Below are 15,438 nucleotides of genomic sequence, written 5' to 3' on the forward strand. Positions count from 1 at the left end.
AGCTACTCAGCCTTGAAGTTTGTGCATGACCTGTTGGTAGAAGATTTTAAAAAGTCCAATGATTTCTTTTGTTTACAGAGAGTCAGAAGCATTGTTTTTTCAACACTGTTTCTATCCATAGGGCAATTGGCCAACTTGTCAAGAAATGTGTGGATCTGTGAACTTATCCAATAAAAATCAGTGGATTCTTCTACCTCACCTCTGCACTCCTATCTTTTTCACTTGATCTCACACTATTTTATTGAACATTAAAAAAGGGATCTTTGGGCAATGGAGTTCTTTTTCACTGAAACTATATACATATATGTATATGTGTGTATATATATGTATGTGTATATATGTATGTATACATATACATATATATACACACACAAAGGAACAGCGTCTAATAATATTGCAATTCATACTAAAAATATTTTCATATACTGAGCAACTGTTAGATTGCAGCTCTCCTGACCTCTAGAAATCATGTCCCCACAAAACCCCAGACATAGGATCAATCTGAAGAAAGGAGCTCTAGAACATGTATATTTTGAATGTGTTTCACCTCTCTTTTGGGGAGGAAAATAATGCCCACTGAGTGCTCAATACCCTAGAAGAGTTCTGTTCTGCAAACCCTTTCAACAACAACAAAATGTATTGTGAAACACTGGGGTATTTTAATATGCTACTCAAAATATTCATTAAGTGCTTACAATAACTACAATAGCTTTTGCTCAAAATCTACAAATTAAAATTTACACTATATAATTATATTCATATATTATAAAAAATTACTTTACCTGTAATTTGAAAATATTAAATTAAAAAGAAAACTGCATTTATAAAATAATTACAAATAGATTATATGAAACATTCTATAAAAATTAAAAGTAAACTATTAATCATGTTATTTTCTGCAAACTTCACATTTAATTTATTTCATAAATTTTATGTAGTAGAAAAATATCATTAGCGTAAAAAATCGCAACTTGAAAGATGTTTAACACTTGTGATAATTTGGAAACAATTGGATGAAAGGCTGTGAAATGGGAAAAAATATTCCATTTAGTCAAAGAGGTCAAATTTGAGGTAATTTTTCCACCAAAAAACCCAAAATTATTATGAACATAATCAAAACAGTGTTGAATCACTGCAGGAATAAACCTATAAAGGTTCAAACATACAGATGTTTGTTGTCACAGGAGATAAATATATTCGCAACAAAACTGGCCAATTACTATCAGCTTAAGAAGCCATTACACACTGTTTAGTGCGAACCCCTTGGACACTTGCCACAATTACCCTGGGTATTAGCAAAGCATTGACTAGAAACAACTGCCCTAGAAGAAGAGGTGGAAAGTGGATTTTATAGATTTATACTCTAAGTGAACTTGGGGTCTCAGCTCATACCCTGGGCAGCAAACTCAGTCCTGGCTGTCTTGTCCTTATGTATATTCACTCTTTTCAAACTACAGTTTTGAAGTTGGATGAATAGATTTATAAGAAAGCACCAGCAAAAAGGATATTGCTATCACTGGTCCTGGAAGCCTTTTCTTTCCAACTCTTAACTTCAATGGTTCACTCTCTCACAATTGTCATTCTTTCTGTTCCATCCACAAACAGGCTCCTACCATTTGAGTTTTAGAGAAAAAGAAAACAAAATAAAAGGAATGCAACGCAAAAACATAAATTCATAATATTGTAGAAAGAAAACAAATAGAATCCTGACTGTATCTATTCAGTTTTATTTTCCTTGCTATTCCTCTTCAAAATTCATCCTGCTATCCCTGTCAACCTGAACTTCATAATTACAAACATATAATCAATTATGTAAATATCAAGAATTTTAAAATCCTAGAAAAAGTAAAATTATCAACAAAGTCTAAAATAATAGTCTCATCACATTACTCCTAGTAGTTCAATACATTTTATATGGGTTTATACTCTCAATAGTCCTCTTGAGAGGTTTCAATGTATGTACATATTTTAAAGTAATTCATTACCCTTTACTTGGATAATTTAGTTCTCATCTTTGTCAATTGTTAGAGAATACTTTTATCAGAAAGTAAGCTCAATAATTGTTGCCATGAATCCAATTGGTCTATAGGAAGGCTCTCACCTTATTGACTTACTACCTACTGACTTTCAGTGTCCTATAACAACATATATTTATAGTATTCTGGGTTTTTGGGGGTCTATGTAGTCACCTATATGTTTTCATCTAGGAAAAAAAAGAGCCTGTGCAATGGAACTCTGGAATACCACATTGGAGAATGGTTTCTTTCTCACTAGAATTCTCCAGGAAAGTAAATACCCTGGACTGATTTGTGCCACAATCACATTCCTCTACCTGGTGGCTGTAACCAGCAATGACCTCCTGCTCTTCTTGATTGCTATGGAAAAGAGGCTCCATGTGCCTATGTATTTCTTGCTCGCCAGCTCTCACTTATGGATCTGCTCTTTACAAATGTCATTTCTCCCAAAACATTTGTGGATTACATGCGTGGACAGAGCACCATCTCTTTTTCAGGCTGTGGATTTCAGATATTTCTGATAATGACAATTGGAGGTGCTGAAGATATCCTGTTGGCCTTCATGTCATGTGACTGCTATGTAGCCATTCAACACCCTTTGAACTATGTGGTAATTATGAGACCAAATATTTGCTGGTCCATGGTGGCCACATCCTGGATATTGGCATCCTTGAACTCCCTTGTGCTCACTGTATACACTATGCACTTCCCTTTCTGTAGAACAAGGGAGATAAGCCACCTTGGCTGTGAGATTCCTCCTTTGTTGAAGCTGGCATGTGCTGACACCACAAAATACCAGTTCACAAAATACCAGTGTGGCATTCCTTCTCATCCCCCTCTCTGGTATCCTTGCCTCTTACACACTAATTTTGACTGCTGTGTTCCACATGCCCTCAAAAGAGGGGAGACAAAAAGCTCTACTTACCTGCTCATCCCATCTCACAGTGGTTGGCCTCTACTATGCAGCTGCTGTGTTCATGTATATCTTGCCAAATGCTTACCACAACCCTCTGCAGGACAATATCTTCTCTGCGATCTACATCATTATTACTCCAGCCCTGAACCCTCTGGTCTATAGCCTGAGGAACAAGGATATACTGGGAACCCTGAAGAAGTTGTTAGGGAAAGTCCACTCAGCACCAAAATTGCAGAACCCCAGACACACCTTTCCTTGATCTTCCAGTTGAGAGCTAGCAGCTAGCAAATTCTCTCTAGGCTCATTTCTACCTTCAGGAACATCTCATGGAGCACCATAATCAAATTTTTCCCTTTCATTCTTCAACATTACTCTATTCTATACATGAGGACATTCAGGGTATGAGAGGCATTTACAGAAGAGGCAAAATAAGGGAAATTCTAGTGAGGTAAAAATATTTAACTTCTCTAATTTCTGGAAATAATTGTGGCCAAGTGACAAAACACATTTCATAATGCATTCTAGAATTATTTTTAAGGAATTGTCGTCAAAATTAGTGACTTATAGCTAGAAGAATCCTTTCCAAATTTTGAAAACTAACATAAAATGTGTCACTTTCTAGCCTTTGACACTTCTCTCAATCTTCATGATTTTCAAAAACCATAAGTAACAGTTCAGCAAATGAACATTTTCTCCTGTGTAATAATTTCTGTCCAAAGTCCATTCAGTTTCTACTTGAAGATGTTAGGGAAGAGTAAATCCACTATTTCCAGGGGAAATTCACTTTTGGTAAACTATGTTAATAAGGTTTTACTTTTACCAAATAAAGTTGAGGGTCACCCACTGAGCAACAGAGAGTAGTGTATTGGGAAAAAGAGGAAGCTATATGCTAGAAATGGAAAACTATTCAAAAAACAATGTTTAAAAAAGCACTATAAGGATGCACCTATGACTAGATAAGATATGTATGGGAAATCACATTGCCACACCAGGGAATAACCTATACACATTGCTGTATTGATGTCTATATCAAGAAATTAAAAAAAAAACAACAACAGGGAAACTTCCTGTTAAAGATGTTCAGAAGGACATAAAATTAATTCTACCAGATGGGTAGGAATGCATGGGTCAATCATTGAGAATATAAATCTATTAAAGTATAAAAATAGAGCTTGGCCTTGGTAAGTGTTTGAGTGACATTCAGAAGTTGGAGTTAGGAGTTAAAGTTAGCTACTTGGAATCATTATGGGGATTAGAGAGAAGTACTATTCATCTTCAGCAAATAAAAAGTTCTATATTTCTTGGAGAAGGTGGTATTTGGCTGTGCTAGACATTGTAAAAGTGCTTTGTATAGCTGTCAATTGGAACTATGTTGGTCCAGGAAGTAATTTTAAAGAATACAAGTCTCTTTTCCATTCCTGACTTTGAAATGCTAATTTAATGGAGAGTCTGGATCAACTTCCTCTCTTAAACTAAATCTGTAGCAATTTCCCTCTCCTTTCAAAGGTCAGTAATATGTCCTTCAAGATCTGAAGTCAAGAAGATCTGAGTTAAAATTCAACCTCAGACCCATACTAGTTGTTTGACCATGGGATAGTGACTTAATTTTTTCTTTATCTGTAAAACTGCGATGATAAAACATTTATATTCCTGAGTTGCCATGAGGACTAAATAATATATGTAAAGCATATCTATATAAAGCACTTAGAAAACCTGAAAGCACTATATAAATGCCATCTATGATAACAACTATGATAACAAAATTATGATATTTGGTATTATTATTATTGTCATTATTTTCTTCTTCAAGGGCACAAACTTTGTCTTCCTAGCATAAAACAAATTACCTGTTAATGAATCAATTAAAGCAGCTCAATGCAGGTTAGATAAGAATTAGGAAGGGACTGATAATGTAAAATGTCTACTTAAAAAACTTGTACTACTTGCTTTCATTCAGGAGCTCCTCAGTGCTCTTTTTCCTCTCTATATTACTTTTTTAATATTTTCTCCATTCATTCTTTCAAAACTCTCCATTTTCCCTAACATGTTGAAGAACAGAAAAGCAGTCCTTCCACCTTTTCATCTCAGATTTGGGGGGAAATATCCTAAATTCTTAACACGTGTTCTTTTTCTCTTGACTGGTAGAAAGATAAATTAGTGCAATGAAGATTCCCCCCAATTACTGTCCTGGATAGTATTTTTTATTCTTTATACTATCTCATTTTGGGGCCTCATCAGGTCACCTGAGTTCAAAATAACATCTCTGTGCAAATGATTCCCAGACCTAGGCATCTATAACTAATTTCTTTCCTAAGTTCCAAGGCAACTCTAATTTCAATTGTCTTGGAACATTATATTGCTGAAAAGAGCTAAGGCAATCATAGTTGATCACCACACAATGTTGTTGTTACTGTGTACAATATTCTTCTGGTTCTGTTCATTTCTCTCAGCATCATTTCATTTAAACCTTTCCAGCTTTTTCTGAAACCTGCCTTCTCAACATTTCTTCTAGCACAATAGTAATCCTTTATATTCATATATCACAACTTGTTCAACCATTTCCCACTAGCTGTGTATCCTCTGAATTTCTGATTCTTTGTCACCAGAAAAAGAGCTGCTACAAATATTTTTTACATGGAGGGACTTTCCCCTTTTTTATAATCTATTTGAGATACAGCCCTACTAATGGTACTGCATATTTTATTGCCCTTTGGCATAGTTCCAAATTATTCTCCAGAAGGTTGGATTAGTTCTCAATTCCACCAACAATGCATTAGTGTCTATAGGTGTAATTCTTGGCACCCCAAAACAGCTACAATAGCAACATCAAGATCACTAATCATAGATCAACATAACAGATAATAATAATGAGACTTTGAAATATTGTGAGAATTACCAAGATGTGACACAGAGGCATGATGTGAGCATGAGCTGTTGGACAAATCGTGTCACAGAATTTGCTCAATGCAGGGATGTCACAGACCTTCATTTTGTAGAAAACACAGTATCTGCAAACTGCAAGAAAGTAAAGCAAATACAACTAGTTTTGCCTGTACAGGCCTTCTTTACCTCTCACCTGGACTATTGCAGTATCTTCTAATTAATGTCCTTGCCTCAAACAGCTCTCCATTTCAACTCATCTTGTGTTTTGCTGCCCAAATGATTCTCTTAATTTGAAATTCTAATGTCAAACAATTATCCTATCCCCCAGCTCCAGTGGCTCCATATTACCTGCAGAATAAAATATAACACTTCTGTTTGGTAGGTTAAACCCTTCACTATCTGACCTCTCCCTCCCTTTCAAGTTGATGTTCCATCCACACTAGCCTATTTGCTATTCCTAATATATGACAATCCGTCTCATAGCTCTATGCCTTTCCACAGGTTACTTGACCTGTTATGGTACAAATTAAGGTAAACTGAGGCATAAAATTCTATGTACAATCAATTTGTTAGTTGGGCTAACAGTAATCAATAAATTGGATCAATGACCTCTCTAGATAACAGAAGCCCTTAAGTGTGGTCTGACAAGGTCTTTTATAATAATTAGCAAGATGACAGAGCAACATCCTAATCAACTTTTTGTGATGGCAAAGACTTGGAAATTGAGAGGATGCCCATCAATTGGAGGAATGGCTGAACAAGTTGTGATATATGATTGTGTTGAAATACTGTAGTACTATGAGAAATGATGAATAGACAGATTCCAGAAAAACGTGGAAAGCCTTACATGAACTGATTCAAAGTAAAGTGAGTAGAACCAGGAGAACACTGTACACAGTAACAGCAATATTGTACAATGATCAACTGGGAATGACTTAGCTATTCTCAGCAATACAATGATCCAGTGTTGAAATTTAGGGATGCTCAGGACCCCAAAATATCAACACACTGTGTCTATTCTAAAGAATTTCACTCAAGATTTCTTTCAGCTGAAGTAAAACAAAGTTTATATAACATCCACCATATTGGGGAGACTCAAGGACTCTGAACATTTGTGGTGCTTGTATTGTCAAGCAGGCCAAATAGAATCTAAGCTAGATTGAATATGAGCACCTTCATGAAAATGGGATGGGTCTAATATACAGAAATATTGTGGGAGTGATGTAGGGTTGACCAAGTCTGGGGTTATTAGAGGAGGGGCTTAGGGAGGGTCCTGATGGGAGCAGACAATGGAGGTCTAGATTACTTGAAGAGTAATAGATTTTGGCATAGATATTTTGATAGAATGACACAAGGGTAAGTGGACAAAGTGATAATGAAAGGCTTATGGCCTCAGGCAAATGCCAGATAAAACGAAAGATTCAAGGAGAATTCAGGAGGTTTCCCAGAGCCTGTACTCAATTACCAAGACAATTCCAAGGATTCATGATTAAAAATGTTATCTACATCCCCCAAAAGAACTGATAGAATCTGAATGCAGATTTAAGCAAACTGTCTTATAGTTTATTTTTTTCATATTTTTCCTCCTGTTGTTACGCTTCTTCTTTCACAGCATGACTAATATGGAAAATTTTTAATATGTTATAACCTATATCACACATAACTTATAACATATATATATTTAACCTATAACTATATATAACACATTTATTACATCTATATAATCTATAATATACATATTGATAGCATATACAACCTATATCAAATTGCTTACTGCTTTAGTGAGGGAGGAAATGAGAAAGGAAGGCAGAAAATTGGGAACTCAATTTTTTTTTAATGAATGTTAAAAATTGTCTTTATGTGTATGGGGGGGGGAACAAAACACTATTAAAAGAAATCTGAGAAACGTAGGTGTGTCTTTTGATTGCCTCTTGATAACATAGTCAGTATCAAGGTTCACTGATCAAGGATCAAGGATCATTTGGACCTCCCTTTTGAAATCCTCCTTAACTACTTCTCAGGTGATGGGATTAGTGTGTAGGTGATGGGACCTGCTACAATAATTTAAATTGATGAGATTTGACCTCTTACTCTAATCAAGTTTCTCTTGAATGTGGGTTAGGTATTGGGTTAAAAAAGTGGAAATGATTAGAAGACTAAAGCTTGACTTTTAGGCAAGTTTTTCTGGAAAGTAGTTGGTGGGTGAAATTTATAAGGTAAAGGAACCTGGAAAGGGAATATTAAACCTAACTTGAATCAAAAGAGAATTTAAATCAATTATTGGTTTTATGTCTATATCTAGAACTCTCTCCCTCTTCATCTACAACTTCTAGTTTCCATGTCTTCCTTCAAGACTCATTTCAACTCTTACAGTCTGTGGGTACCAGTTTCAATTCCTTCCTTCTGAGATTAATTTCCACTTATACTGTATGCCTCTTGTATGTTCATGATTGTTTGCATGTCATCTTCCTTACTGGAATGTTAGCTCCTTGAGAGCAGGGACCATATTTTATTTTAATTCCTTTCTATGCCCAGGGTTTAGCACGAGTGTAATTTAGCAAGTGTTTAACAAATGCTGCAGTCTCTGAACATCAAACTCTGCAGACTCTGAACACTGGAACATCAATGAGATGTTATCTTTATTCACCATACTTTCTGAAACTGAAATTTTGTAGTCTGTGACTTCTGCTGATCATTCTTTTGAATGTTTGCTATGTTGCTTTGATCACTTATAGCCTATGTCTCTTGGGATGAGACTTTTTAAAAAATAGCTTTCCTTTGTTATTTCAGTCTTATCTAATGACACTTGGTGGTATTTATTGTGATGAATGAAAAACCTAAGAGATAGTGTTTCTAGGTAATTAATAATCAATTTATTAATTAGGCTAACTATTAATGAATACATTGATGGTTAGTGGTTTTCCTCAGTAACCAAAAATAAAACCATGGAGACAACAAATTCTTTAAATATCTTTAAAAAAGGGGCTACACCTGACAATTGGACAATTATGGAAGAAGTGAACTGAAAGTCTTCAGTTCCTCTTGCTGAGAACATGATTTGATTGTGAGACTCAGCTGCCTGCAGAAATCTGGACAGAGGAATCTATCTCCATCTAAAACATTCTGACTGGTTTTCTCCTTCATGAGCTAGGTCACTTGAAACTCAAGTAGAGGGATAGAAGAGCATAGGCTCTTTGTTTTGGGGCAGGAATTCACCTAGATTATATTCCATTTACACTCTAAACATAAATAAGGTCTGCAAGTTGGGCAGGGTCCTCCCCAATACCTGTTCCTCAAGGATTATGGCAATTTCTTCTAACAGCCATGCCCTTCAGACACTGGCTGACCAGGGCTGGGCCCTAAATGAGGAAATAAATAGCCTGGATCCTAATTAATACTGAGTTATTAGTATAATGGCAAAGTAACTTTCATAATTCCCTCCTTTTATTCTTTTGAGAGACAGTCTCCTCACTGAATCACTAATTGATATGGCAAATGCTTCATAAAGGAGTTTTAACTATGAGGCTTATGATAGGAAGCAATGTGATAGGAAAAGGGAGAAAGGTTGAACAACATTGACAGGAACCATTGGGTCAAGTCTACTTTGGCAAGCAGACCTCACAGAATAGATGCACATAGGGAAGAAGTAGATTTCAAAAATAATAACCCACTTCCATTGTCCATTTCGTCATATCTTAGGGCTTCAACATCACATAAAGTTGTCTAGTTTCTGAGACGGCTGACTAATGCAGTTTTCTGTCCTTTGGCAGGTCACTTAATCCTCTTTGCCTCAGTTTTGTCATCTGGAAAATGAGCTGATGAAAGAAACGATAAACCACTCCACTATCTTTGCCAAGAAAACCTTAAATGGGGTCATAATCAATTTGACGGAACTGAAAATGACTGAACAACAAATGTTCTAGATATAGTTCAGAGGGTATAAGCACAAGCAAAAAGATAATCCCTCAAGGAGCTTACATTATAATGGGGAAAACAACATATAAAAAGGAGATAAAAAATAGAGTTTGGAGGGGTGACCTATTGACATTGGGGCATGGTGTAAAGGCAAGCAAAGAAGGATATTTTGTTGTTTTTGTTTATACCAAGAAGTACAATGTCTCTGGATAATGTGATTAAGGAGAATTTTTCCCATCCATTGTTGGGCCTGGGAAGATTTGTAGGAAGTTCCACACTTTTTTTTAATGAGGCACTGGTTCTTAAGGGAAGTGATGCCCTCTGGCTCTAAAAAGTGTATCAAGACACTGAGGTGTGGATTTTACTTTGGGGCTTAGTTTTTGGAAGATTTGTGTGCAAGATGAGCCTCTCAGAAACCAGTAAGCAGCTCCCTGGCTTGGAAAACCCAGATACTGATGGTTCCCTCTATGGTATATAGTCAAAGAGTTGAAGCTGTTTTTTGATTTGTGATATATTTATTGATTATGGTCAGACAGAGGAAGCCATGTCTGTTGATTTTTGATTTCTCTATTTTCTCTGAAACTCAGGGTACTGACTCCCATGAACTAGGTGAATGATATATGTGCTTGATTAAAGTGATTGTTAACCCTTCAAAGCTGTGTTTCTTTTCATGAATGCAGATCTCAGAACCTGTGAAAAACAGGCCTCCCTGTGAATGTTGGGGCTCTTACTGATACACATGGTAGCATAATCTAGAGAGAATGAATGATGGTTAAGGCTGATCATTCTGCAAAATGGGAGTTCTTGGAGCAACTCACCAATAGCAGTAGGGACTTGAAGGCCAAAGGGAGAAGGTAGCTGAATCATTTCCAGTTGAACATCCTGCCACTGATCATGTCTCCCAGAAAAAGAATAGATTTGGGGGTGGATCCAATATAGCAGAGTAGAAAAATATACATATGATAGCTCTTCCCCCACAGCCCATAAAATACCTGTAAAAACTGACTCTCAACAAATTGTAGAGCAGCAGAAGCCAAAGAATGACTTAGTGCAAGAGATTTCCAGCCAAAGGTAACCTGGAAGACTGACAGAAAAAGTCTATCCCAAAGGACTCTGAGTGAAGCATAGCCCAGCCCTGGTCATGCAGCACCAGGAGAAACAGGAACAGAACATGCCTCCCGGGCAAAATCCCCAGCAGGGAGGGTCTCAGATCCTTCAAACCACAAGAGACAAAGAAAGCTTCAAAGGTCAGTGAGAGGGCTTTCCCAGCTAGGTGAAAGGGGAGCAGGGTCCACTCCCCCCCATCACAGGCCCCAGGTGACAGCCATGGTTGAGACAGTAGCATCCATCTGTGAAGAACTATGCTTAAGGCCCCTGGGGGAATTGAGCAACTGATCTGAATCTCAGCTCTGAGCACGGTCCTGGGGTAAGGAGGAGTGCTAAGACCCTCCTCTTGACAAAGGATTCAGAAGTCAAGTAATTGGCTGGGAAAATGCCCCCAAAAGGGAAAAAAGATAAGATCATAGAAGGTTACTTTCTTGGTGAACAGGTATTTCCTTCTATCCTTTCAGATGAGGAAGAACAATGCATACTGTCAGAGGAAGTCAAGCTTTTGCATCAAGAATCTCCAAAATGAATATGCAATGTGTTCAGACCATGGAAGGTCTTGGAAAGAGAGTCAACAGCTTGCTAAAGGCGATTCAAAAAATGCCAAAGAAAATAACATCTTTAAAAATAGGCTCACTCAATTGGAAAAAGAGGTCCAAAAAGCCAATGAGAAGAAGAAGGCTTTAAAAACAGAATTAGCCAAATGGAAAAGGAGATTCAAAAGCTCACTGAACAAAACAATTCTTTAAAAGATGGGAGTGGAGCTGAGGGAAGCTAATGACTATATGATAAAGCAAGAAATTAAAAAGTAAAACCAAAAGAATGAAAAGACAGAAAAATAACGTGAAATGCCTCATTGGAAAAACAACTGACCTGGAAAATAGATGCTAGAGAGACAATTTAAAAATTATGGGACTACCTGAAAACCACGATCAAAAAAAGAACCTAGACATTATCTTTTATGAAATTATCAAGGAAAACTGCCCGGATACTCTAGAACCAGAGAGCAAAGTAAATATTGAAAGAATCTACCAGTCACCTCCTGAAAGAGATGCAAAAAGAGAAACTCCTAGGAATATTGTGGCCAAATTTCAGAGTTACCAGGTCAAAAACAAAATATTGCAAGCAGCTAGAAAGAAACAATTTGAGTATTGTGGAAATACAATCAGGCTAAATCAGGATCTGGCAGCTTCTACATTAAGGGACTGAAGGGCTTGGAACAGGATATTCCAGAAGTCAAAGGAACTGGGATTAAAACCAAGAATTACCTGCCTAGCAAAACTCAGTATAATATTGCAAAGGAAAAAATGGTCATTCAATGATATAGAGGACTTTCAAGTATTCTTGATGAAAAGACCAGAACTGAAGAGAAAAATGACTTTCAAACACAAGAATCAAGAGAAGCATGAAAAGGTAAACATTAAAGAGAAATTATAAGCGACTTTCTAAAGGTGAATAGTTTGCATTCCTACATGGAAAGATAATATTTGTAACTCTTGAGACTTTTCTCAGTATTTGGATAGGTGGAAGGATTATACATACACACACACACACACACACACACACACACACACACAGAGCAGAGGTTGAGTTGATTCAAAAGGGATGATATCTATAAAACATGAAATTAAGGGGTGAGAGAGGAACATATTGGGAAGAGAAAGGGAGAAATGGAATGGGGCAATTTATCACTCACAAAAGAGATAAGAAAAATGTTTTTCAATGGAGGAGAAAAGGGAGGGGGTGAGAGGGGAAAAGTGAAACTTTCTCTCTTCACATATGGCTTAAGGAAAGAATAACATGCTCACTAAATTTGGTATGAAAATCTATCTTACACTACAGGAAAGTAGGGGAGAAGGGGACACTTGGGATGAGGGGAATGATAGAAGGGAGGGCAAATGGAGGAAGGAGTAACTAGAAGTAAACACTTCTGGGAATGGACAAGGTCGAATGAGAGAGTAGAATAAAAGAAGGACAGGGTAGGATGGAGAGCAATATAGTTAGTCTTACACAACATGACTATGATGGAAGTCTTTTGCAAAGTGACATATATATGTATGTATATATGTGTGTGTATATATGTATATATGTATATGTGTGTGTATGTATGTGTGTATATATATATAGCCTGTATAGAGTTGTTGTCTTCTTGGTGGGGATGGGTGGGGAGGGAGGAGGAAGAGAGAGAAGTCGGAATTCAAAGTATTAGAAACAAATGTTAAGAATTGTTATTGCATATAGCTGGGAAATAAGAAATACAGGTAATGGGGTATAGAAATTTGTCTTGCCCTACAACAAAGATGAGAAGATGGGGATACGGGAATGCTGGGGTGTGATATAAGGAAGGGCACATTGGAGGAAGGGGTAATCAGAATGCAAGGTATTGTGGGGTGCAGGAAGAGGAGAGATGGAGAGAAAAATTGGAACTCAAAATTTTGTGGAAATTAATATTGTAATCTAAAAATAGCTAAATAAATTTTAAAAAAAGAAAAAGAAAAAATGTATCCAGTGTGTGCTTTCTTCATAACAACTCTGTAACATAAATTGTAAAGTATGATGTCCCCTCTTTTATATGAGAGAATTAGAGAAGTTAAGTGGATTGCTCAGTCACACAACTGTTAAAAGACAAGAAAGACCAAGAATCCAAACCTTATTGGCAGATTCCAAATCCAGGGCTTCCCTGACTACATTATAATCTTTTTCTATAGATATTAAAATATGGCTGATGGGAAAAGATTGTTAAAAATGACAGAGTTTGGAGAGTTTGTGAATAATGAGTTATGTAGAATCAATATTCAACCTTGCCAAGATTAATGGAAAGAAAAATAAAATCACAGATCATATTACTAGAGACAAACTCAGGAGATTACCTATTAAGAAGATTGTCTTCATCCCTTTTTCTATTTTTGTGAATTTTATGTGTGGTAGTTTTAACAATTAATGTAATACAATGAAATCATAATAAATAATAATAATTGACAACAGTAATAGCTAGCATATTGCCTGCTATGTGCTAAGTGTATTACAAATATCATATCATTTGATTCTTACCACAGTGCTGGAAGTTAAGTGCTATTATTATCCCTATTGCATAACTGAGGAAACTGAGGGAAATGGAGGTTATGTGACATGCCTTAATCACATAACTAACATCTGAGACAGACTTTGAACTTACTCTTTCTGACTCCAGGTCTGAAATTCTTGAATCCTCACTTGGTTCAGTATACTTTAGCCTCAGAATTCATTTTACCATAAAAGTTGAAGAAGCAGTGATTCACTGAATAATGGAACCAGCCTCAGCAGAGCTAAACGGATGTGAGCTTCTCCAAAAAGGATTTGATTGGTTTGAACTCATTTAAATTGGCTTGAACTGTTTTAGGCCAGTTTGAACTAGATTAAATCGATTCTGGATGGCTTTGACTGGTTTGCCTGTTTGAACTAATTTTCACTGATATGAACTGGTTTTGATCAATTTAAAGCAGTCTGAACTGGCCTAAACTGAATTTCACTTTATTTGAACCAGTTTAAACTGCATAGAACTGTTTTAGGCTGATATGAACCAGTTTTGACTGGTATAAACTTGTCAAAATATTTTTACTGGTTTGGAAAGCTTTTACCCTGGATTGAAACAGTTTTCACCCGTTGGAACTGGTTTTCACCACTTTTTCTTGAATTTAAGAAACTTTGATCAATGTGGTTGTTAAAGATTTAAACGAATTGTTCTTTTTTGAGATGGGGAACAGAACACCAGAGGGGAGTAAGGAATTCCAAATGTGACTAGAACGTAGGGCTAAGAATGGAAGCAGAAACTAAATATCTACTAGTCCTTGCTTCTCTGAATTACAACAAAATTCATTTCCACACCCAGCATTCAGTTAATCAGTTCTTGTGGCTAAATTTTTACTGGATAACTATTAAATACTATTTATAATGTATAATACAAGTGTTGGAGAGGAACCAGAGACACTAAGAAATTACATGCTTTGCTAAGGGTCCCTTAGTCAATATCTGTTAGGAAGGGTCCAGAACCCAGATTTTTCTGACTCCAAAACTAGACCTCTCCCATATGTTCCAGGCTTGTTCTCCTATTAAGTTTTTTGCATATTAAGAGATAAAGAAAAACAAATACATATGCCAAGAGAGAAGTGAAAGAAAATAGAAGGCAAGGCAGATTAGTGATCAGTTTGTAAAGCAGACAAAGAATGCAAGTTTAAGATGAAGAAAGTGAAAATATATTTTGAAATAAACACCATTCAGTTCCATGATCCATATCTGAAGAAGAAACCAGACTACAATGTTTAAGAAGAGCTCTGAGCACACCAGAGTTTCTCCCTTGCTTAGCAGATAAGGGAATCAAGGGAATCACATCAAGAAATGTCCCCTCTGGAATTCATTAAAATCCCTGGCCCTGAAACAGCAGGTCCATGATGATGTCATCTAAGGTAATCAAAGAATGCCATCTGAACTTAGCTGAGGCACAGATTCAATCTGAAGAGGAGGCATCTGATCGGACAGTAGAACTGACTCTCCCAGGAATTTGGCTCTTACTGTTTTCATTCTTCATAGAAGACAATAAAACCTGAATATAGGAAGATCCTTCTT

At 36.4% G+C, this 15,438-nt stretch overlaps 1 pseudogene; it reads left to right on the forward strand.

The window, feature by feature from the left end:
• Nucleotides 1-2,180: 2,180 nt before the first annotated feature.
• Nucleotides 2,181-3,262, forward strand: LOC140527453 (olfactory receptor 2AG1-like; annotated as a pseudogene).
• The last annotated feature ends 12,176 nt before the right edge of the window (nucleotides 3,263-15,438 follow it).

The sequence above is a fragment of the Notamacropus eugenii genome, chromosome 1, assembly GCF_028372415.1.
Source record: "Notamacropus eugenii isolate mMacEug1 chromosome 1, mMacEug1.pri_v2, whole genome shotgun sequence".
NCBI classification, from domain to species: Eukaryota; Metazoa; Chordata; class Mammalia; order Diprotodontia; family Macropodidae; genus Notamacropus; species Notamacropus eugenii.